At 33.4% G+C, this 26,530-nt stretch overlaps 1 protein-coding gene across 4 annotated transcripts in view; it reads right to left on the bottom strand.

The window, feature by feature from the left end:
- Window positions 1-26,530, bottom strand: part of LOC132708314 (hemicentin-1) — a 555,715-nt gene that overhangs the window by 204,330 nt on the left and 324,855 nt on the right. The gene's annotated exons all lie outside the window — the stretch shown is intronic.

Raw genomic sequence — 26,530 nt, 5'->3', positions numbered from 1 at the left:
AATATTATTTATTTAAAAAAAATAAGTTTCACCATTTTTGTAATAAGCAGTAAAGTTACACTTTTAAATCTCATAGTATAATGTAAAACAAACCTCTCTGCACAGATTAATACATTAGACTGTGGTAAATTTTATTTCTACAAGCGTGCGGAAAACCTGATTTTTCCAAACCCATTTTACTTCCGAAAGTTGTATTTATCCGCAATAGTAAAATTGGAACATTATATCAATAAAATTGTCCAATTGTTATTATATTTTAAGTTAGTTAATATCATCTCAACTATGTGGATAAATACACGTCAACGAACAAAATAGCAACAATTAATCAAAAACCAATGGAAAACCGATTAAATATAGAACTCAAATGAACTTACCAACTCATGATTTAATTAAATGTTTTAAAATAGTCGTAAGTAATGGGAACAATAAGCGATCGCGTTTAATATTCAATATTTATATGTTTACTAGTGGTGCGAAATTTACCAAACCTGACGTGTTCATCACTTAAAAGGGATTTTATTTTTGGCGACATTCCTTACGAACTTTGTCGCACTTGAAATGTCTCTACGAACGGTTAATATTTTTCGTGTATTTCAAACTTATATACCATTAAACCTAAATGAGTTTGATAGTTTTGGTTAGTTTGTTATAAAAAAAAACTATTCCAATGGAAAAATGAAAGTTTTCCTGAACAGAAACTTGTTTTTATTTTATAGACCGCTAATTCTGCGCATCTAGGAACATTATATCATTTAAAATGGATAAAATATATAGGACAAACGTCATGGTCACATGATAAAATCGCAAATTTTGAATATGTTTAGCATGAAACAAAATTCCTTGCGCAAAACTGATTGATTCTCGTCGCCTAACGAAAGCTACATCCAAAATTTCTGCTTTCCTCAAATTTAAACATAGCAATAGCATTAGTCATATTATTAAATCCAATTTGAAAAAAATAAGGAATTAACTAATTTTACGTACATCACTAGACAGACATGTTACAATAATAGATAGGTGCAGACAGCCACAGACATATAAATGTATGCTTAACTTTATGATATCTAAAATTACCCTTAAAACCCCCGGTGTGTGCGGATTTTGATGTAATTAATGTGTAATAAGAAACGATGTACCAATGTCAAGCAGCACTTTACTCTAAGCAGTGAGTGTCTGACGAAGGTTATAAGTTGAATTGAGGTGGCTTTTACTTGATGAAAATCCATTTATCAACATAAATAAGAACTAAAAGTTCAGATTTTCACGAAATTATATATTATGATATGACAATTGTTTCGACAATACCGTGTCTTTATCAAATGTCACATTTGATAAAGACACGGTGTTGTCGAAACAATTGTCATGTCATAATATATAATTTCGTGAAAGTCTGAACTTTTAGTTCTTATTTATTTTGAAGGTTATAAGTCTTTTTTGCATTCTCTAATTTTTCCGTGAACGCCAAGAATACAAACGTCAAAATATCATGAAAGTTTCAAATATCTGACTAAAGTACCCGAAACGCTCGAATTAGCTCGAGAAAATATTTTTAATATGGAACTTTTTTGTCCCTTTGGTATTGTATTATTGTATCTTATAAAGTGTATTAAGTATAAAGTAAAGACTCTACCACGGTAAACGCTGCATATGAATAATTGCAGTAATACATATACGTGGGCGCTTCGGTTCCCTCTAAATCTGTTTGCGGCCTAACTCAATTAGAGAACGAACCGAATTGACATTTTATCGGGCGAAAGCATCAAGCTCGGGCGGTCAAAAGCGGATCATTAGGGGCATTATATACTTAAAGCCGGGCCGAATCAACAAACACAAAGGGTTTATCCACACAAACGGCCATAGATCACCCTAAGTCCGCGTGACATGAGGTTTGGCTCGTTACTCACAACGGAGACGTGTTCCCTCTTTACGGAACCGGAGAATCAGTCTACCGGGTCGCCATTGTCACCTGTATGTTTGCACTGCTTGCTGGTCTATACCCTGCTTCCCGGAACCAGACAGGGAGCAGCTACCAATGACACGCGAATATGTTATACGAGTTTGAGGTAATGTAAATTGCGATTGAGGTTGGCCCGTAACATAAAGTGCACTACGCTATACGGATATGTATAGGTTAGGTAATACATGACGAATAGCGGGCTAAACATTTATGGAATAAGACACGGAATATTTCTTAAACTTTCCTCGTTCACCTAAGCTCTGTAGCTCTGTCAGATTAAAATATTTTCAATAATGCATCTTCCGACGTAGTATAGTTCCTGACAAGAACGCTGTTTTTTTTTTGTATTATAATAAAAGAACGACAACAGCTAGGCTATCCCTTATTATTAATGTTAATCAGAAAAGTGCAATTCGTGACATGTTGCAAATTAATCGCTGTTGTCAAAAGATTGTTTAAAGTTGCGGTAGAGGCCGCTGTTGAATTCATGGTACCGAAGTAGATTCTCTCTCTTGATTTTCGCAAATTTCCTGCTTGAAGAAGTACACGGAACGGAACTGCTCCTTGAGTTCATAATATGTGGTTTGACATTTTCAAGAAACTGATTTGAAGACGAGTAACATGGACGCGCGGCCTCTGATATATATATATGATATATGATATATGATGTATCCGGATACCTGAATACGAGAGACGACGCTCTGCATTTATCCAATACGTGGAGAATGATAATCAAACAGTAGAGCGATACGCAGCAGCCAACGGGGACATCGCAACTACGATCGGGTGAAATTAACAACGCGACAATTGGGGGGGCGGAGCCACCTCCCCTCCCGCACAAGCAGCACCGTTACCTTCTCCGGCGCAGGGTATAAATACCGCATGCACCGCCGATAACCTCCCAGTGTTCGAAGTGTTTTCGGAGCACGAGCATTGAAGATACCAAGTAAGATTTTGGCGAAACGTCTGCAGGATTCCAGTCGGAGTTCAATAAGCGAGCGGATGATATCCCGGAATATAGTGTCATCACATTTTTCCATCTGTGAATCGTATCTTATAAAGTGTATTAAGTATAAAGTAAAGAGTAAAGCCGTGGAAAATATCTCCGAAAACTACAGTTTCTTGGGTGATAACATCCCAGTATGTCCAAAATGGCTCGGTTCCGCAGGAATCCAAACTAACGTGGTAAAATGTAAAATAACACTTTTCGGTGTATAATTGAGCATTTTCAAGAAGAGAGCAGAAAATTTCCTTTTTCGTTTTTAAGCAGGGTTCTGACAAAATAGCCTCATAGTATCCTGACTGTCTTCCCTTTAAATTTCTATTTCATCTGATATACGAATCTTCAACTGACCCAAAGCTCGTTGATTCCAATACAAATTAGCTATAATTCTTATATCACCCTCGTCCAGCCTGATATTTGTAAGGTTCTGTATCATTTTAGAATGTTTTCCCTTATCAAACGTGTTCTCATCTATTGATATCTAAGCATTTTTCAACTAGAACGTGCATGCCAAAGACAGCATGTCTTCTTCCTTCGACCTTGAATAGAGGCTGAATATAAATGGTTTTAATGTGTTTCCTCCATATCTATTATGACGGTGTAATTGTCTCTGACTAAATTGCTGTTTGGGCGTTTCCTGTTCATTCCGAGTGTTTTTTTTGTGTAGATTGAAAGAGTGATGCTTCTTTGTCATTCGTCCACCTGTTGACACTTATTATTCAACCATTCTTTCTTTGCGATTCTGCACTTATTTTGAAATTCAAATTAGGTCCAGAATATCGTCATCCATTCTTATTTTTTTTGTCTGTGTTGGGAATTGTAAAGGTGTTGACATTTATGTCTTCTGAGGTGTTAGTTTCTTCTGGTTCTTGTTCAAGGTTTTGTGAAACCGATGTTCTTATAACTTGGTCTTAAAGTCTTCTTAGGTCATATCTGGGTATGATTTTCTGCTCTTTAACTTTTTTAATTTGAGAAACCAGAAGACTGTGATCAGAGAAGATATCAGCTCTTAGATATGTTCTTGCTGACCTACAACTATTTTTGAATCTGTGGTACATTGAGATGAAACCCATCTGGCTGTCAATTTAAAAAAGGTGTTCATGACTACCAGTTCATTATCTTGACAGGATTCAAGAAAATAATCACCTTTTTTACTACGAACTCCCGACCGAAGTCTCCAAGCACTGTTCCTGTTCTTCCCTGGCCGATAATATTTACATGTTGTTTTTTGCAAGATGTGAACCGGTTCTGTAACTCATGGTAGAATTCTTAGGTCTCATCATCATATTTATTAGCTGTTGGAGCATGCAACTGGAAAACGTTATTGCATCATCTTGTAACTGTAAATTGATATAAAGTTAATAACTGATTTCTTAAATGTATTGGAAATAATGAAATCGACTTCATGTCTTTGGTGGGGATTATTATTACCGCCTAACTAACTAACCAAAACTAATCAAACTAATGATTAGTTTGCTAGTCACATTCCAAGTAGCAATTTTGGTGGCTGACCCGGGGATTCTTTGCACTCCCTGACTATTCAAACTCTGTCGGTGGGAATGCATTTACTATAGAGTCTGCAATTTTAGATATATTTTCCATCATCGAAAAAAATGTCGAAATTTCTTGGCATATTGCCGCCAACCCAGTCAAAAGACTTCCTATGAACTTCTATATTCTCACTGCTACAGCAGATAAGGAATATTGCCTTCGTTATATGAGTAAATTTTTCCTTGTAAGTATATATGTGAAACAGAACGTAATTTTGCATATACGCATTTGCCTTCAGTTTTATGAAATATTCTGCTTGTCCTCGGTATTTGGTGATGGAACATGGATAATTTCTAAGCGCTCATAATAAATTTACGAACAAATTTTATAGTACGCGTAAGTGTATTGTTACTTCTCAAAATATTACCTTTTGGGTTGAATATACAATTTCCTCACAAAACAAACACAACATAAAACGAGGTAAAGCTGAACTCAAAATTGTTAAATGTAAATTGTTAACAATTAAGAAATTAGATATATTTTACTTGGGAATATGCTTACAATTACAAATTATCTTAATCGTAATGAGATGCTGCTCCAGGGCAGCTACTATTTTTGCTTTTATTTGTCTAAGAAAAATTTCAGGGTCATTGTCATTAACATTTTATATTCAAAATATGTAAATAAAAGCTTTTCTCTGTCAAGAAACGATCGTTAGAAATGGCGTGCATGATAAAACGTTTAGATTTTTTTTACTTACGTCAGTCGGATGTCATTGTCCATGTACTCAAAACTTACCTGCAACAAATAGTTAACATTAAAGCATGTTGGACATTGAAACTACCGCACATAATAAATAAAACATATAAAATTGTGGAGCTTTTGTACCTGATATTAAACCTATAATTTACACATCGCTGTAATGAACGATTATTAGCTCATGTCGATAGAAATGCTATTCGGTGAAATAAAAGGTAGACATAAATAAAACAGCAACGAGACCGGGAAGTTTATTTGATAATAATATCTTATTTGCTTTCTATTTTGTTTGTGTGAGCTTTGATGACCTTTATTAAAAAATGTTGTACGGTGTAATATCAGCGATGCTAGTTCTAGTCGACAATCTAAATAAAATTACCGAAATAATTCATAAATTTATTTATCATAACTTACAAATTTTTGTGTATTATTAATAAAGGCCTTATGTGTAATTTTTATTTTGAAATCTTATAAAACATATTCTTTATTTTTATAAAAGTTTTTATTGGACTCAACAAATCATTCCCGGTGTATTTTTATTTTTGTTTTATTATTTGATTTTAAGAATCAGAATTAGGTATGATGTACTTCCTGTGACCTGGAATTTGAAATTCTTTGCTTTGCCCGGGAAATTGTACAGAACGCTAATCTCTTGGCTGACTTATTGCGGACCTTATATTTTTCTGGTTTACAATGATTTTTACACAGCTTCTTAGTAATGTGATGCGCTAAATTTCGCTCTGTTGAGAAACACACCAGGAATCAATAATTTCATTCGTTAGTAAAAGCAACCTTTGAAAGCCACGTACTCATACGCCAGGTACAATGATATTAATTAAATTTAATATTTTTAATTAAATTTGCATTAAGCAGATCGGCTTAATGACTATCACAATATACGCAATTTCACCAACTCTGTAAACTCGAATAAATTTACATTACGCCGTTTAAATTAGACCTATTTGGTTATGTATCGCAGCGGATTATTTTGTAGAATTTACAATCCCTTAAATTATGCCTCTAATACCGAAATTTGAAACTGGGCATGCGATCCGCGTTTATGCGTTATCGAACGCATTTTTGCTTATTTATTAGAGCGGTTACACATTTTTCGATAGGTTTATCTCGTGTATAAACCGGAAGAGAGATTTATACCCCTAATAAGTTGTTTGTTCTAATTATTACACATAGTCTGCGCTTATGTACTACAATATGAACACGAACCAAATAAAGCGGCTCATTTTTCGACGTTGTTCATTCCACAATTTTATCGTAACACTAAAATATCAAGCCTCAGGCGTATTTCAAGCAACCCTTATTAACCATGCAACCAGGAACACAGAATTAAAACAAAGAGTACGCCGAAGCCGAAAAAGTAAGACGAAGCCATCTTAAGGGCCCGTTTAAAAAATATTTCGCACACGAAGTCGAAAACAGGGATGTTGAATTTAAATTACTTTCAATACCAATTATTTGAAGTAGAAAATTCTTTATTTACAAAATAAAACGCAGATCTCATTTAGTGTTTAAATAACAAAACAAAAATATAAGCGTTTGTAGCGAAAGTTTGTGTTTACACACTAAAGTGGCAAAACAAGAGAAATAAAATATTACAGTTCTTAATATGTAACATAAGTACGTACGTTATGGCTGCTTGGAGCTAAGTAACAAATCTACCCTCTTCCAACGGACCAATTTTGCCAGAATACACTGACAAACACAACTAACGGATAATTTTTGTAAAACAACATTACATTGATGTCACCACGACAAGCTTTAAGCATTTTGAAACCCCTCCAATGCCTCATACTAATTGTTATCCTAGTCGAGGCTTACTTGAAACTTATGTGGCGAAGAAAACGGTGCTGGATATGCTCGATTCGACGAAAATTACATGGATAATCAGTTTTAGAAAAATGAGGCCGAAACAAGACACAAAATAGAATTCAATTAAAATCCTGTTATGACCTCCTTATGCAGCCGAACATTTTCGTAACCTGTGAAAGTATGGTGGACAAATGATTGTTAAAGCTAAAACAGCTCTCAAAAAGCACGCCAAGAGTAATTCTTAACACATCCTTTCGCTCTGGTTTTAGTAGCGTAGTCAGTTTCTTACAAAATATAACAAAAAAAAAACAGCAAAATTATTCTCCAACATCGACGACATTTTGTACACTTTTACAGTGTGACTTACGAACTGTACACTTTGTTTATGTTCCGATTTTGATAACAAATTTTTGTTACGTAGGTCTATGGAAAATGCACTAGAACCTTGTTTTGCTTATTGCTTCAACTTAAAGTCTTGGCCAACTGAAATTATTTAACAAAAGGGAGAGAAGACAGAAGTACTATTAGAGATTAAAGAAAATGGCCACGAATTCTTATTCAGGAATACTTAGAACCGAACTATACCAATTTTTATAATGTTTCAATACAGAGTGTTTGAAATATAATTTGCGCCCTGCAAAAGGTTGTACATAGTCTTAAAATCTTTGATTACGGTTTGATTTTGAAGGTTTTTTTTTTATTGGATAGACCTCTCTCGAAATATCGCGGGCGCCTCGTTCAAGAATGACTCCAGCAGAATGATGATTGTTTATGGCTCAATTTTGATAATTCTTTTTTAAAGGATAAATTTCACTTAAAGACACTAACGATATTCTTAAAATTAAATATGATTAAAGAGAATTAGACATGAACTAAACAGACTTAAAAACGCTGTATTTTTTTAATGACGAATTAATAAAATAACGAAAATATGAAAATTGATTGACGTCGGCATATTGTTTCTTTTGTAAAACCTAGTTTGTGATGGAGAAGTGAATATTCGACATTCAAACTCACTGGCTAATTCATATTTTAAATTTGTTTACATTATATCTTTCGGATACTAAGGTTAATTAATGCTGTTGTTTTAAAATAATACTAAAAAATAAATGTCCCTGAATAAGTCTTTTTTATCATTATTTTTTAAATTTGTATAACTAAAATTTGTAAGATTTTAAAATCTCATACAAAATAATCGTTATTTACAAGGTTTACAATATTTATTTTTTTAAAACATTGAAAACTTTGATCATTGGTCTAGTTTTGTTAGGTAGCCCTGAATACTGTCATTTTTAATTTGAAATCTCCAAAATTATTTATCGATTTTGCGCTTCAAAAAAATGATGATGGAATAAGAAACATAAAGGTTTAGTGTTTTTCTGAGAGATCTATCCAACAAAAAAATTTATGACAATCAAACCGTTAAGCGGGGCGTAAACGACATTTCAAATACCTTGTATAGAAACGTTATAGAAATTGGTATTGTTGGGTTCTAAGTATTGCTGAATAAGAATTCGTTTCCAATTTATTCATTTCTTAAATCCCAATAGTACTTCTCTATTCTCTCTCTTTTGTTAAATAGTCCCAGTTGGCCATGCCTTTAAGTTGAAGCAAAAAGCAACACAAGGGTTTAGCGCATTGTTCAAAGGTGTATCCAACAAAAAAAAAATCAAAATAGATCGGGAAACAAAGATTTACCAACGGTGTACAGTTCTTATGTAGGACACACTGCATATACTTCTATAGTTTTTAAGAGAGAAATTTATTCCTAAATTAAGGTCGAAGGTTGAAAATTTTTGTTTAAATCCGATCTACTGCCACTGGAAAATGACAATAGGTCCACTGATATACATGCATTAATAATATGTGTTTCATCGCAACCCAAGCAAATCTGAATTTGGCAATTGCTCAGTAGTTAAAAAACAAGCGATAGTAAAAAATAAAAAAAATCAGTTTAAAGACATTTTGAATAAAATCTCATTGAGAATATCGTTAAATATGACGAGACGTGGTAGGGATCAAAACAATTTTATTAGTTTTGAGCTTTTATGTGACCACCAATCGACAAATTTTACTTGATATGTAAGGACACCTAAGCAACATGATTTTTTGTAATAAGATAAATGACTATATTAATTAATACTGATTACTACACTCACTGTTCGGAATTTAATCACAGTTGTCGACCAGTAGCACATTATAAATTGGGTTTGGTTATTACCTTAGACAATTTCTTATAATCACTCATTCAAAACGAGGTAAGGTGCAACCGAGGGTTTAACCTTCGACTGATAAGGTTCCTGGACCTGAATTTCGCGCACTCATTCGCACAATGCTATTTTCTTTCTAAACAGCCAATTCTAATTCTAAAAAAAAAGCGTTAATGTTTATTATTGAAAGCCGCAAGGTTCTATTGGTTGAAAGCGAAATTTGAAATAACTCACGCATGCAAATATGAAATATCCCTTCTCTATTTTTTTTATGTTGACTTCAAAAGTCCGCAAGTCATCAGCACAGGCAAGACATCTATATTTAGTAACTATGTGAATCGAACTAATCATCCGCCGACGACTATTGTTTTCGAAGGTGTACGAACTGTGAATCGTTCATTGAGTTTCACTTTTTTTGGGATCACTTTGCCGATCATACAAAAACTTGCAGAACCGCTTGTTTGATGTTTATTTTTCATTAAAATTTGAAACCAATTGTAAAATCCAGAATAATTTGAAAGTCGGTAATGGGAATACTAAACAACATCACAAATAGTAGACATTCTTATCGTTAAAACATCTAAGATCTTTAGACAAACACACCGCATTCGATTGTACGTTTTCCCCCCTATCATTATTTTGCGGTGAAAAATATGCTTGCCGACGTTAAATGTGGTTTGACGTGCCAGTTTAATATGCAGATATCGCATGTTCAATTGGTTTAGAAGTATCGCGACTTAAAATCAAATAGATCTGGATTTAATTCACTCGAAGTGGCGCAAAATAATAACTCGGAACCGGAACATGCTGCACATCGTACAACACACGTTATCTAACAGTTCTGTGATAACGCTCACGCACGTAGGTACACTGAAATGAACACTGCGTGTTAGCCTGGGTTGATATTTTGGTAATCGGAATATTTTATATAGAAACAAGTGAGTGAAAATAAGCATTGTCGTTTGAGTTGATAGCCAAAAGTAATTTTTGATTAACTTCTTAATTTTTTGTTCACTCAACACATACTGAATTTAATTGGTACTATGACTTTCACCTATTGAAAGAAGGACTTCTCGACTATTTCAATATGACTAGATATAATATTGCAACTGAAGTGAGAGCCTTGCCTATGGCCGTAATTTCTGGATTCGGTGTCACCGAGATAAGTTCTTGTCCGTCGAAGAGATATTGGTTCATTACCAAAACCGTGAGGTACCAGGCAAGAAACGAAGGAGAGCAATATTTACTGACGAATCCGAAATGTTGCAATAGGGGCAACAGGAAACGAGCTTAAGAAAAAGTAAATCGTCCAGCAAGGAAAGCAAAAAACAAAGAGGAACTTTACATTCACGGTTCTTGCTTTTCTAAGAGTTTTTGTTAAGCATTTTTAAAAGTTATATTTTAGATTTGATTAAATGTATTTCCGAAATAAACTTGTGGTAAATTATAGGAAAACATGCCGTGAGCAAAGAACATTTCTTCTACGAACGTTAAATTAAAGTTCTGAAAAATATAACCAATACAGAATGACCTCTAAATGGAAAATAACAACTATTGTTTTAATGGAAGAAATAAGCAATTATAAAGATTTCTTGTTCTGTTTTCTTTGGTTCAAACTGTCCTAAAGATCACAATGTCAACCGCTTCATTGAATAATAAATGAACCTTCTCAATTAGGAATAGGCTTGCCTTTTCCTTAAATATGTAATACATATGCATGATAATTGTATACCGTATTTAAATAATCGTGTATTGGGGATATACAATTGAAGCCTTGATTGTTCGAAATCCACATTTTAGTAGAAAGATACGCTTTGCTATATGTACGAATGTTTTTGTCGCACCACATTTTTGGTATTAGGTAGTATAGATATATATATAGTTAATAAAAAGTACCGGAAAGGTTAAATATCTCCAAAAATGCCAAAACTGTCAAAGCTGGAACGATAAAATTCAATACATATGGGTTTTTGAACATGCAGAATTCAAAAATGCTATCGGCAATGTTGTCAGATTTAACACTTTTTCGCTCCAGGTTCTTATTTTCTTGCTTTAAATGTAATGCCTCATTTATTTTTGTTATAGTGAATTGCGCATGTCGAATTTAGTAACATCTGATAATTTCAACCTTTTTTAATTAATTACTGAGCTACTGCAACACCGCTTTTTCAGTAAAAAGTACAGGAACGGTTAAACATGTCTAAAACTGCCAAAGCTGAAACGATAAAATCCAATACTTGAGGAATTTTTGAACATGCAGAATTAAAAAATGCTAACTGCAATGTTGTCAGATTTCGCGATGTTATTCATAATTATTGTAAACTTCCATTCTTCCTTCTAAAATTTCGAGAACCTCCAAAATTCTGAGATGTTAAAGATTTTTTTTTTATTTACGAAGGTAAATCTGACAACATTGCTGTTAGCATTTTTGATTTTTGTATATCGGAATCTGCCAGGTATTGAATTTTATAGTTCTAATTTCGGCAGCTTTAAAATAACAAAATCATGACGTGTAATTTAAAAGTGCATGTCCAAAAACCTCTAGGTATTGAATTTTATTGTTCCAGTTTTGGAGATATTTAAGAGTTCTGGTACTTTTTACTAACCCTGTATGATAATAGTAGTATAGTAGTAGTAGTATACTACAGTAGTAAAGTAGTAGTAGTAGTACTAGATAGTATATATATTTTATTCATTTATATTTCATACTTATCAAATGTAATATAGAATAAATTTCATTATAATGGGTGTTTTTTTTCGATATATAGAACTTTAAGATTTAACAGCTGTCAAGTGATTTATTCTCAGTTTGGCTTGGCAATTCATCATGAATAGACTCACGCATGAACAGCGCTTGCAAATAGTGCAATTTTATTTCGAAAATAATGGTTCTGTGCGGAATACGTATCGCGCACTATGTCCATTTTATCGTTGACAAAGTCGTCCATCAGAGCAGTTAATTCGATTAATCATGGAACGTTTTGGCCCCACGTTTACTCTTATTGACAACTCGCATCCCCAAAGACGCCGTACGGTGTGCACAGAAGAAGCTATTGTTGCTGTAGAGCGTTGCATTGAGGAAGACCCGAATAAGTCCATCCGCCATCGAGCACAGGAACTGGATCTGTGTCCATCCACTTTATGGAAGATTTTGCGGAAGAATCTTGGTTCACGTGCTTACAAAATCCAAGTCGCGCAAGAATTGAAGCCAAACGGTCATTAAGTAAAGCGTAGATTCGTCGAATGTGCCCAAAACGAGATTGCCGTTGTTTCTCGATTTTCATAAGCGAATTTTGTTTAGCGATGAAGCGCACTTCTAGTTGAATGGCTACGTCAACAAACAAAACTGTCGCATTTGGAGCGAAGCTACTCCTCAAGTGTATGTCGAAACTCCGTTACATCCAGAAAAACTTACTGTTTGGTGCGCTTTATGGGCTGGTGGAATCATTGGTCCGTACTTCTTCAAAAACGATGATGGCCAGAACGTTACAGTCAATGATGATCGGTATAGAGCTATGATTACTAACTCTTTCATTCCTGAATTGAATAACCATGATGTCCAGGAGATGTGGTTTCAAAAAGACGGCGCAACATGTCACACAGCTCGTGTCACAATCGATTTATTGGTGACCGCCTAATTTCACGTTTTGGACCTATGAATTGGCCTCCAAGATCTTGTGATTTAACACCGCTAGACTACTTTCTGTCGGGCTATGTAAAGTCATTGGTCTATGCGGATAAGCCACAAACGCTTGACCATTTGGAAAACAACATTCACCGTGTTATTGCCGATATACGGCCACAAATGTTGGAAAAAGTAATCGAAAATTGGACGTCCATATTTGACTACATCCGCGCCAGCCGTGGCGGTCACAAGATGCCACAAGATTATCTTTCGGATATATAAAATTCATGTCAATCGAATAATCCATCGCTGATTTATAGCAACTTAAAGTTCTATACATCGAAAAAAAAAAACATCCCTTAGTAATTAACATGTAAAGCAAAAGAAGAATTGTGTTGATGTCCATTCATCCTCCTCACCATTACTTAGTTTTAATTGAATAATAATAACATTAAGTTCAGTAAAATAGTCCATGGCATATTCCAGTGAATATAAGGAAAGAAAAAGCACTTAGTAGTGTAAGTAAAATATTATCAGCGAACACAGAACATGTTTCGTTTAAATAACCATCATCAGCAGTAGAACAAATGAAAATGATCTGAACAGGACCTTTGAATAAAGTTACACTCAAGAGAATTCTTTCAAAAGAAAATATGATATGATAGCATAGCAATAATTGAAAACTTTAAAAGCGATTTTATTAAAAGATAATATGGAATTAAAATATGCATTTTATAAGACAAGGATATTGTAAAGAAAATTATTGCAATAACATTGTACTATATTATCTGCTTCAATATTATCTATTAAACAAACAATGAAAAAGAAAATTAGTAAGTTTTTCATTTTTTCAAAAATTTATCATTTGTGACACAATCACGTTCGATACATCCAGAGTTGAACTAAACGACTAGGGTCATCTTGAATCAACGAAGCAAGGATTTAGAATATCGAAAATACAACGCAAATGGACGATTCCATTTTGAATTCGTGAATTCGAAACAAGTAAGTTTAAGCTTATTTTAGATAAAACTAAGGATTAAAAATTTAACTAATATATACCAACCGAGACCGAAAGGTGTGAAACAATAACCCCAAAACAGAAAACTGCCACAATAGAAGCAAGTTTCCTGGCCAGGTTTGGCTGATAGGTCATTATTGAGTGTGGCCTAAAAATAACGAGAGATTACTATGTCGATGACAATTAGAATTTAGAAATGTTTGACGAAAGGCTTTAACGCTTCAGGCAAATGCAAACGAATTCGATTTACATCTTTATTAACGATTGTTCCGCCGGGGTTGTAACTATGTTCATTTTGGTGTGTCAAAATTAACACGCTTCTTTGGTTTGTTTGTTTGCATTTCCATATAAAATAGAATTTCAACACCGCCACGCAATATTTTCCGAGTAAATATTTTAGAGAAACAAAGTAAACTGCAACTCCGTAGGTTTTCAGCATGCGGTAAAGCAATTTTCGTACTATTTTTAAAACAGGCTCCGTGTGCTTCCAGAACACAATCCAGGATTTCTAAGCGTAAGCTTGATTGAGCTGAATAATGCAGTCGGTGAAAGGTTGTCGATTTGTGAGTATATCCGTCCATTATTCTCTCTGAACAATCCTTAAATCATAAAATCCCGACCTGAAAAAGGATTTAAATTTGAATACGTTCGAACGGACCCAAATAGTGTTAGCCGTGAGTTGTCAACAACCTTTTTATATCCGCGTGAAGGAAGATACATTTACGTATTGCAAATAAAGTGGTGCTTTTAGATAGATTTGTGTTTCTTTGTATGAGATAATTTGTGAGGCGCGTAAAAAATATTAATTCTTTACCTACGGCCGATTCAGCTATTGAAAAGCAAAGCTCACCAAAACCAACATTTTTTAAAATTTCTTTAATACATTTTTTTATGTATAAAATACCGCTGCTTTTCGATCGATACGGCGAGCCAACATGTTATTCTTTCTCAGGTTATAGGCCGAGAATTATATTATTTACGTTTAGTTCTGGGTCGTGTAAAATGCCTGTGTATTTAATCTACTGCTTTACAAGATAATAAGGGAAGCAACACAATAAGAGTATTACAAATCTTGCCCTCGTGTTTGAGTACAATCCGTAAAACGCCACATAAATTTTATTCGTCTACCTGCAAATAAATGCAGTCGGTTCTTGTTAACATTATGTTCAGGTGTCCCTATAGCCTTAACCTTGCAAACATTTTTAATCATTTCAACTTGCACCAATTCTGTTGCAGTTTCCACGGCTTCCTGATCTATATTAAGCAAAGAATACTTTAATTCATCAATGCCAATATACTTTAAAATCAGTATTTAGGTTTCCACTAGTTTAAAAAAAAACTTGTTTTCTTTTGTTGAATAATTTACATTTTATTTGATATACAATTTGAATTTTAAAAACTAGAAAGCTTTAAGCTTTAGTGACCAAATTTTGTATGACCATACCTTTTGGCTTTAACACCGCGAATCTCAGCAAAACTTTTGGTGTTTTTTATGTAAGATGTCACCATAAACCACCACTTAAGGTTGATTATCAGACCTTTTAAAAAATCGGCTTCGGTCATTTTAAAAACCTTCTTTTGATACTAAACACAAGATTACAAAAGCAAGCGACAGGATCAAGACAAAAATTAAAATTAAAACTAGCAAGAAGAACGCGTTGTCGTTCTGTGGAATTGACGTCACCACCCGTCACAGTCAATGATAGCGCGTTTCAAAGAGGATTTAAATTTTACAATTTTGGTTTGGATGTTTTTTTAATGGTATAAACTTTTATGAGGAATATATATATATATATATATATATATATATATATATATATATATATATATATATATATATATATATATATATATATATATATATAATATGTAATTATACTAATTAGCATATTAGTTTTTATTTATTATGTATTTTTTTTATATATTTAATTATATTTTATTATTCATAAAAAAATCTTTTTTTTTAAGAAAGACGTTCCCTACCCTAAAATTCAAAACTATGCACTGAAGCGCGACACTTTAAGACGATAGAGTCTACTAAATAGTGAAGTGAATATATCTGATTTGTCTCTCCAGAATTATAGAGAGCATCTGTCATAGTAATGCTGTATACTTTTCTTAATCTGAGTAAATTACTTATAAACTATTAATTAAAATTATAAGGATTCAATTAAACTTCGAAGTAAACCTGAAAATTTCACTTAAAAAAGGTGACAAGCAAGAACCCATTGATAGTCCTGTGGTTTATCTAAAAAATATATTATCGAACTTAAAGAAATTTTGTTCTAACGCAGTCGTCAAAAGAAGAAGTAGACAACTTTTGGCAAAGCGGTGCCATTCAATAAATAGCTCACTAAATCAAAGCACTCAGATGGTGGAACGATATGGAATAAATTTTTGACATCAAGGGAAATCAACATAGCATTGTCTGGAATGTCAATATTTTTCGAGTAACTGGTCAACTCCACTGAATTTTTGGTAGAATAAATTTGTTTAAAATTAGTTGTTATAAATTATTAATTAGTTCGTTTTTATTGGGACCTATTTCATAGATTTTTTACATTAGTGGTACAATACTAACGAGCGGAAATTTGGCCACTTTATTTATAGGAAATATTAATATTGTAGTTAATTGAGAGACGGTTTATGCTGTTCAAATGCTGATTTTATTATTTTATGTTGAATGAATATTATTTTTATGTCATATTGAACAACCATTATGTTACCAAAAAATACGAATGCCTCTAAAATCGATATCCACAACTTAATATTAGATTTGCTATAAAAGCGGACAGATTAATGACAATTATACTTCAATATAAACTGAAATTGATAAATAGGTTCGTACGCGAGGCTGGAATTCTGGCCTCAATTTCAGATTGCACGCGGTGGAACTATGAGCTCCCCTTCGTCTTTTCTTGAGTGGCACGGACTGGGCAGTTGTAATGAGTTATAAGAAGTAATAAGAAAAGAAGAACTTTTGCATTTGAAATAATATAATAATTGCATTTGTTTAGATTGAGTGGCGCCTTGCAAATACATACCATAAAATAACTATGTAAATGCAGGTTTGTTTATCATTAGTCTAATGTTGTGAGGAAATAAGTACAGTCCGACGTTGTGTATTTATACTGCACCTCGTGCAACAACTTCGTTGATACTTGGGATATGGACAATAATAATTAGACTATGACCCGCCGTTCGTCTTTTTAAAGAAAAAGAGTAAGCGGCGCGGCTTTCCGCGTTTCCCGCGTCTTTTACGTCTTTTTCGCCTAACCGTCTAATACCTAATGCCCGTATGCCCGTGGTCAACAATCGCGACCTTCTTTTAACCTTTCATCGGTACGCATCAAAAACTAGTTTTGAACTCCAGGAACCATCGCAAAGTGTCTGCATATAGAAATAACAAAGAAATACTGTGCTAGCGAAAACTAAAGTAAAGGTAATTTATATAAAATTATATACACATTCCTCTTCACTATGCAGACTCACCGTTTATATGCCGTCTAGTATTTATATAGGTTGATTGTTTGTCTTCTATCCTAAGACTTACGCATAATTTTCCAGCGCGCGTTTTAAAAACACTGAATTTAGTACGTGTTTCTGACAGTAATTTACGAGTAGTACAAGCCACACAACAATTTAAAATGAAGAATTTAACACTGAGATATTTATTGATGAAATAGAAAAGCGACCTGTTATGTGGAATATCAATATAAAAAAGTTGCAACAAGATAGCAAAAAGAAAGGACGACTGGGACTAAATCGTCCTCATGTTTTATAAACCTGTGGGAACTTCACGTCCATCACCGTTCATCTGAACAAGCCTAACGGGTTTAACCCGTATCACTCTCCATCCAGCCGTGGTCCACTTGCATAGATTGTAGCGCCATCTCACCGTGAGTATCGAATCTTCGAGTTGACTCTGGAAGGACGGACTCTGTATTCCGGACATGTAAGACCAGCTTTATTTACTTGTAGTTATAAAACTTCTGGAGACACGCCATTCTACAGTATTGTTAACTCTTTCCTGAAAAACTTACGCAGCAATGGCGTTAATATATTATAATACACATTTTCGTGATGTCTGGCATAAGGATTACAAACACAGTGATTGAGAAAACGCAAAATGTTCGATAAGTATTTAGTTTAATGTGCCGTTCAGAATTGCTAGTGAACACGGTTACAAAATTTGCTTCCAAATAAATGCATACTTTCGAAAAATATGTGAATATACATAAAACATATTTTCAAAGTTATGTGGATTGTGATAACGACATAAAACTGATTTCGTACTTATATCGCGTCGCGTTTATGTGCAATAAAATGCATACCGTAAGCGTGCGAAGGGTGAGCTAATGTATGTTTGCTACTAAGAATGAGTTCATAAATTTTTGCACTCTGCCTGCACAATACGTTTAACTCGAAACGTTTTCCAAATATGCGACACAAGGCGTCTTTTGGCAGCGCGAAGAACGCCTCGAGCTGAGATTAATTGCATTAATAAATGTAAAAGACCCTGCATAAACTCGTGCACAAATATTGAAGGCTCAAATTGTGGGGCTGTTTACTGAACTTACTTTCGATTTGTTCGTTCTCGATTAAATCGACGTAGATGGCGAAATTTGAAAAAAATCCGCGGGTTTTTTTCAGGCCTAAAGGGAGAAAAAATTAAAAAAAAAATAAATAAATATAAAAATTGCCAATTGGCAATTTTTTTAAAAAGACTGTATTTCAATCTGTAATCTAATTTAACCAGAACTTAGTTTTAGACAATCCATAAATAATATAATTAATATATTTTATTTTTCAGCATTTCAAAGAAATCTCCTCAATTGTTTTGTTTTTAGTATTGGGATTTTCCTTATACGCCCACAAGTTATTAGTGTTTAGTTTAGCCTTTTAACTCTGACCAACGCTAAAAAGTATCGTTTAGTGAATCAAAAGTTAAAAAACAACCTTTAAAAACAAAATTCAGCCAAAATAACCAAGCCCATTATGATCGAAAAGATTTAGAGGTGTCAGCAGTATTATTAGATCAGGCTTGGAAAAAGTCTCCCTTTAAGACAGTTTCCAGTACTTTGGGCATGGGTTTGAGAGCTATCGAATATTTTTCGTTCTGATGGTGACAAGTATACACGCCACTGAGTGGATGTATTCCGACGGTTTTGCAAAAATCTACTAGAAACCACATGTTAAAAGTAAAGATCCGATCGCGACAAAACCAACAAAAATTGATAATGTTTCTTCTTCTGCGCAACGCTTTTTGATGAAGCGAAACGCCCATGACATATTTCGAACTCAAACTTAAAGAATTGCTTTTTCTTAAAATGAAAGAAATCCCCATCGACACTCTTACCAGTGAACATTATTCACTATATTGCCGATATTCTTATTTAAATTTATATAATATTGAATTCAACGCATCATTGAAATATGTCTAAACGTAAAACTACCGTTTGCGACCTGGTAAGCGAATTGTTGCAAACACGAATTCAAATAACATGGTCTATCTAGCATCTAATGGTGAGCACATCGATGAGAAATAAAGCGGACGTGCACCGAAGATATAAAAATAGTTCAAAGACCGAAATGGGGCAACACGAGGCGAAATCGGCGAAATAAAACCAAACTTAAAACGGGAAGCAGATGTTTTATGCTACACTTGGGGCAATCGATATTTTGTATTTATTAGTTGTTGGCACGGACGTTGATGGATTTGGAACAGTTTTGATTTGACCGATTTCAGGAATTTTCGGAAATTAGACTATATAGAAGGTGCCAAGAGAAGATGTATTATTTACGTGGTCCTGTATTTGAGACGCATATACATATGGAGTGCCTTACCGCCTTACCGATCTACTGTGGGACTTATTTGAAAATTCGTTATTTGAGATAAATCTCATATCTTTTGTCCGTTGGTAGAACAAAACCTCTTTAATACTATATTAAACAACAAGTTTGATAAACACAAATTGGATCATGAGTTTATGTTCGCAAGAGCCGGAGGGAGTGTTTGATAAACGAGTGACTGGCTGAACAAGTTTTGTTAACACGTCAACAATTTATCAAAGAAACTTGCATGCGATCAATTCTTCTAGCAAAAAAAATCCGAGAATCCATAGAAATCTATAAACAACCATCCAATCTCACCTCACCAACATGGGAATCAGTCACCCGAGACAATGTCCATGTTCCTAGATAAAGGTAGAGTTTTCCAGACTATATATCGTTTTTACGGCATAATCCGTTTAGTACATTTTTATGAAGGTCTAACCGCAGGCCTTGGGTTTCTGTTTGTAACCGTCAATAAATAGCTTCGCAATTCCACAATGATGTTCCAGAACCGTACTTCGGTACTTCGTGCATACAAATGCTGTAGAGTTTCATCGGTGAGATTTCTCGATTATTATTAGTTTATGCCGTGAAAAATCCATTTTTACTTTTAAATCTTACTCTTAAAAAACGGCAGTCTGCACGGCACAGTTCTTGTCGGCTAACTTGCTTGCTTGCTGGCTTGTGGTACACGTACTAAAAAGAACGGTCTCTTCCGCTTTACAACAAGCGGGTCTTATTCCGAAATCAAAACCATAAAAAGTTGTAAAAACAGTATATATTTTGGAGAACTCTACAAAATGCAATGCGAGCCAGTTCAATGTAAGCTCTGAACAAACCAATAGGATCATTGGCGAAACGTCAGCACGTTTCATTTATAAACAGCCGACGCAGGAGGAATCCTGAAGATTTGTAAGTTGTATTTTGTAAATTCGTAAAAACAAGCTAAGTATTAGTATTCAACATGGAGAGAAACATCGCAAAATTTCTGACTTTATCACACATCGAAAATTAGCATTATCAAATCCAACCGGAATTGTTTTAAAAGAGAAAGACCGGTTATAATACGAAACGAAAATTGAAAAAAATTGACCGATTCGCCTTTTAATTCATAGAACATTAAAGAAACCATAAATGTTGTTAGTTTTTTCTGAAGCATCATCTACAATGACGTGTTCCCATTTTGCCAAAAAGTGTTTTTATAACATTAAGTCTTATTAATAAAACAATAGAAACTAATTGAGGTACGAATTAAAAGATTAACAAAATTTTCATGACTTGCTTAGTTTTTAAAATACAGGGTGATTTTGGAAATTTGAACTTTGGGGCGCCCCTCGTATCTCGGGTATCCTATCAAATATCGGAAAGGTCTTTTTACCTTACGCATCCGATATATATATTTTTAAGTAGAATTTAGTGGCTTAGTCAGTATTGTTTCGAAATGGTTTCGTATTTTAGAAAAAAAAATAAAGTTTGGTTTTCTTTGGTTTGAGATTCAAACACTTCTATTTGAAAGGTTTTACACAAAAACAAATTAAAGAAGAGATGGATTCAACATTAGGAGACTCCTTCCCGTCATATTAAAATATTAAGCAATGAGTTTAAGAATTAAAAATGGACCATGCGAGAGGAATTATTTTGCAACGTTGTAATTAAACGATCTCATCTGGCGAAGAAAAAAAAATTGTTTCATCATGACAACGCACCAGCGTATTCGTCGATTGTTGCCATGTCCAAAATTCATGAATTAAACTTTGAATTGATGTCGCAAGCTCCAAATCAGTATTTTGAGGAGCTTGGCGAATTTACATTTAAAACTGGTGTTATAAGAAACGTATCAGTGTTGATGGACATTATGTTGAAAACTAAAGCAAATAAAATGTTTTTTCTTAGTCAGGCCAGAAACTTTTCACTTCACCCCCGTATATTATTAAAAAAGATAGACCAAAACGAGATTCTAAACAATTAATTAAAATGATGAGGGACATAAAAATTATTAAAAAAAAATATTAAATATCAGCAATTTTAGCAAATCTGGACAAAATTGTTCAAAATGGTGAACATTTTCTCTAACGCACAATCTACACACAGTTTCAATCGTCTCTAACGCTTTCATAATAATAAGAGGTTGCATTCGCAAACTTTCCAAAGTTGCTTCAATGCCTGCTCGAAGCACTCCGGTGTTATTGTGACGATTGACATTTAATGTGGCTACAAAAAAAACTTTACCCAACCCAAACCAATTAACCCGAAGACAAATCATTTTGCCAAGGCCTGCCGCAAATACCTTCATGAAAATTAAAAAAAAATCTTACTCTTATACATTTTTGAGTAACACGTAGCAAGCGAAATTAAATTGGCCTATAAGATATACAGTGTTCCCTTCAAAAAAACAACATTCAAAAAGACCAGACCATTTAGAAAAAAATTGACTACGCCACTGCTGAATTGGACGTAACAATCTATATCAGATGCGCTTTTCACCTTTTCGACAGACGAGACACGAGCGGGTGCTCGCTAACTTCAAATTTTCAAAATCATCAGGTATGTTAAAAACTAAGCAAGTCATCAAAAAAAATTGTCATCGCGATCTTTCGTTTCACAAAAAAGTACCACAGGTTTGCGAAAACGCAAGCAGTGTACTTTAATTAAGATTTTACCACGCTGGGAATCATATTCTCTCAATGAAGCACTATCCGAAAGTGTGGAAATAAAGGCGCCTTTATTCCCACATAAATTTTTGGTATGAATTCTCTAAAGGCACAAAGGGTTAATTTGAATTCTGCGTTAAACAAAATTTATGAGGTTTTCCCTCAAGCACACTTCATAACTTTAGGATAATGTCTTCAGCATATTAAGTAACAATCTTAAACATAATTTATTCAGAAGATCTGGTGACACTTTGCTCTCTCTAGGATATACCTAAGAAAGCCACTGGGGATAAAACAGGTTGACGATTAAAAATTATTAAGAATATAAATTTCTTTGAAGCAATGAACAGTCCTGGCAATAATTTTTCCTTTGTCAATTTTTATCGCATGCTTAGCTCCCATAGTTTCGGCTTTAGAAATTGTAGGTAAATAAAATCAGTGAAATTCATTTTTTGATTTGTATTTGCTGAATGATATTCTCCAATTTCAAAGTTATCGCAGAGTACGTTACAATTAGATATTCATATTAAAAAAAAGTTACCGTTTTGAAAAGGAAGTAGTAAATTGGATAAAAAGGGGAATATGAATGACGTTCCAATTAGAGACAAAATATCTCTTCGACATTTATCGGAAGCTCGAATGATAGTAAAGTCTGCATATTTTATGAGTCACAGTAGGCATTATTCCTGGGTAAATAAAAAAATGAAATTTGACGAGCACATAACAAAAATTTTGGACACGCAATATTCAATATTTACGCCTACACACGTAATGGTTTGTCATAAGCCAACTTATCAGAAACTGTTCTGAATAGGGAGAGCATTTCAGTAGTTTTTTAAAAGAATTTATATGAAATACACAGCAAAATTGTTGTCATCCACAGATATATTTTTTTCATCTGAGCATTCGGAAAACAGGTTTTCGCTCACTCATTTGTTTACGTAAAGTGCCGCAAGACTATTTTTGAATGTTAGGTAAAATAAATGAAAATTAAGAATATTTAGGTAAATAAATGTTCTTTGTTGAACTAAGCGTATTGTGGACTCTCGGTCATTATAAATATAATATAAATATAAATTTAAGAGGACGAGTTAAGAGGTAGTAGCGATTTTCATATGAATCATATGAAATTTCTATTAATTTAATTTAGTGCGAATATGATAATACGCTATTGCTTTTGCAAAATAAATACAAATAAGTTTATCTGAATTGAAGACAAATAATGTATATCGTGTACTTCAAAAAAGATTTATTAGTTAATTAATTTATGTTTTATTTTTTTATTATATTTTTTTTTATTATTTTTTAGCTTATAAATAAAATATGTTTGAAAATATTTCAAATTGAAAGTAATAGCTAAGAAATTTGCTTTCTAAGTTCAGTCACTTTTAGATACATTTAAATGGCATGTACTAATAACCACATCATTTTAATGCTTAAAGAGATATTTAAATGAAATACACTGGCACAATGAAGAAACAGTTTCCCGAACGGATTAAAACAAAAGCACTAAATAAAAAACGAAAACTCTTTTTAGTTCCTAATGAAAGGAAGTTAATGATTAACGAGTAATTAATTATATTATTGGTAGCATTGTTGTAAAATTAAAAGAATACGGTACTGATGAAGACGGTCTTTTAAAATTACCTAAGAAATTATTCAATAAAATTTGAAAAAAACTCTCGAACAACTACACTTATCGTTTTCAACTTTCGCATTATATTTTCATAATGCAGCTTAAGTTCAATTATTGTTTTCGTTCCGGAATGTTGCTTTCTCTTGTATTTTGTATGTTAAAATTTAATTTTAGTTTTAAACTTCCTGATAGTTTCATACGTGTTGCGAAATTACCTGCAAGGAACTTTTATATATTTTTATGAAAAAGTTTCCGGAGCATCTGTTGGTGGCAGGTACCGGTAAACTATATTTTTATAAATCATGCACTCCACAATCGAGTCAAGTTCTAAAGTTGTGTCGGAATTTTAATGGTCTTTCAAGAAACGAACAAATGATTACAGTCATTTCGTAACTACAAAAATATATCCGCAGTAAAAGTTTGGATCGAGTAATCAGAGAAACGAAACATGAAAGGATGTTTGATTCTGCTCAAATTCCCAAGAAAATATAGGCACATCAATTTTTAAGCCGACACAACTGTACATAAATGTATTCCAACGTGGACATTGTTTAATGATTCGCTGTACTCACTTATTAACTATTTTACTTAAATTTTCTATTTTAAGTCTTTTACCTATTTAAGAATAACCAAATACGCGATTATAATATCATCAACACATAAATAACAACCGCCTCCAATCTACTGCGAAGCAGACTCCCAAAGGTCTTGGTCAAAGTCTTGTTCTATAAAGCTTCCGGTCAAAATACTTGAAAATTTGCACAGTATCAATAATGATTCTTACACAGAACTTAATTTTACTGTGTTGTGCATGGATTCTTTAAAAAATGACAGTGTTTGCTTAATAAATACCGAACTTCTTGTAATATCAACTTAGGAGCACGATCGCCATCAAAATTTACCTACGTTACCGATAGCGGTTTCCCGTGCATAATATTTCATTTACGCAGCTCAATGTTGGGGAACTCCTGCCAGCTTCAAGTGCCCTCAAACTTCGGCGCAATCAACGATTATGGAAGTCTCTTTATGCATAAAATCTCCTGTGGGAAATACGTCTATATTTCACTCGCCAATAAAACACTTATATGTGTAGCATCAGATACGCATACGTCGTAAATTTACTCTCTTCCTATACATGACTATGCAAACAGGAATAAAAATTGTTTTCAGTGAATCGTATTTCATTTTGATATATCTATCGAAAACCCTTCTGAAAAGGGGAACTTGATATATATGTAACTATACACCACAGCGTAAGCGTATCCGGGATTAAGTTGGATTAAAAAAAGTTGCAGATATCGTTGCTACTCTTAACGTAATTCATGATTTATAAGTGAACTCGAGCGAAATAAATCTCCGGATAAGTTTATCAAAATGTCGTCTTCTCTAGTATATTGACTGAAGGACTTGAATTGGACTTTTTACATTTGGTCTATAGGTGAATTTCGGATAAAAACAATAGGAGCAAGTCGCTTATTCGTCGCTCAATTTTTTAAAATCCAAAACACGTATTCTATGTAAGATTTGAAATGAAAATCAAAACATCTTGGAACGATGACACTTTTCAAGTATCAAAGTTCCGACAAGCTATTGGTTTCTGATGCGAATAAACTATAAAAAAAGAAGGTATAAAAAGGATTTAAATGTAGGTCAGGTAATGCTTACTTTACAAGGTACTGGGTGTAAAAAAAGACTTTTGCGAGGAGTACGACAATCGTAGGCCACATACCCCGAATGAAGGTGATGGTGGTCATTTTCAGCATTTTCGTTACTGTGTTTTAAAGTCTATCTAAAAGATGTAAAAAAATAAATGGTCATGAAAAAAAAGTTTGACCAATTTTTATTTTTTCGCTTGTAAAGGAGGCATGAAAATTGAAAAAGTTTTTTTTTTGGTCGTAGTAGTAGTAGTAGGTAATAATATTAGTTAAGAGATATTTCTCTGGATGGCACTGGATTTCAACAATTTTAATCTAATTTAAACAAAACGAGCCCTTGAGCAATATAAATTATGTCAAATTTCAACAAAATCGAGAAAAAAATATTTAACATATTGTTAAATTGTGATATTAGAAACTCTTGGAAACAAAATATTTTTGGATCTACATTTATATTAATTTTCTCCTTTTTCCGTATAGATCCAATAGCTAAAATATAACGTTTTCAATTAGTGCGTTTGGAGATACAGAGCGTTTATTTCGTCGAGAATGAAAAATAATTGCAAATGTCCCGCTCGAAACAGGATGAAATACAGAAAGTAAAACATCCTGGAGTATATTTAGTTGAAAAAGTCTTGAGAAAAAAAGGAAACACACTTTACGTTAAGTGGTTAGGTTTCAGTAATGCTCACACACACACAGTTGGATAGATAAACAAAATGTGACTTAAAGTATATATGAACCTAGAATTATTTATTGTAATTCTAATTGACAGACAGAGTTAGGATGAAGTTGTGTTGTGTAGATTTCCAAGGTTGTAATATCCCAGGGTTTATTGTCGAAGAATTAACGATAGTGCA

Source organism: Cylas formicarius, unplaced genomic scaffold, assembly GCF_029955315.1.
Source record: "Cylas formicarius isolate icCylForm1 unplaced genomic scaffold, icCylForm1.1 PGA_scaffold_10__41_contigs__length_53128322, whole genome shotgun sequence".
Lineage (NCBI taxonomy): Eukaryota > Metazoa > Arthropoda > Insecta > Coleoptera > Brentidae > Cylas > Cylas formicarius.
This window is presented reverse-complemented; position numbering and strand designations above follow the sequence as displayed.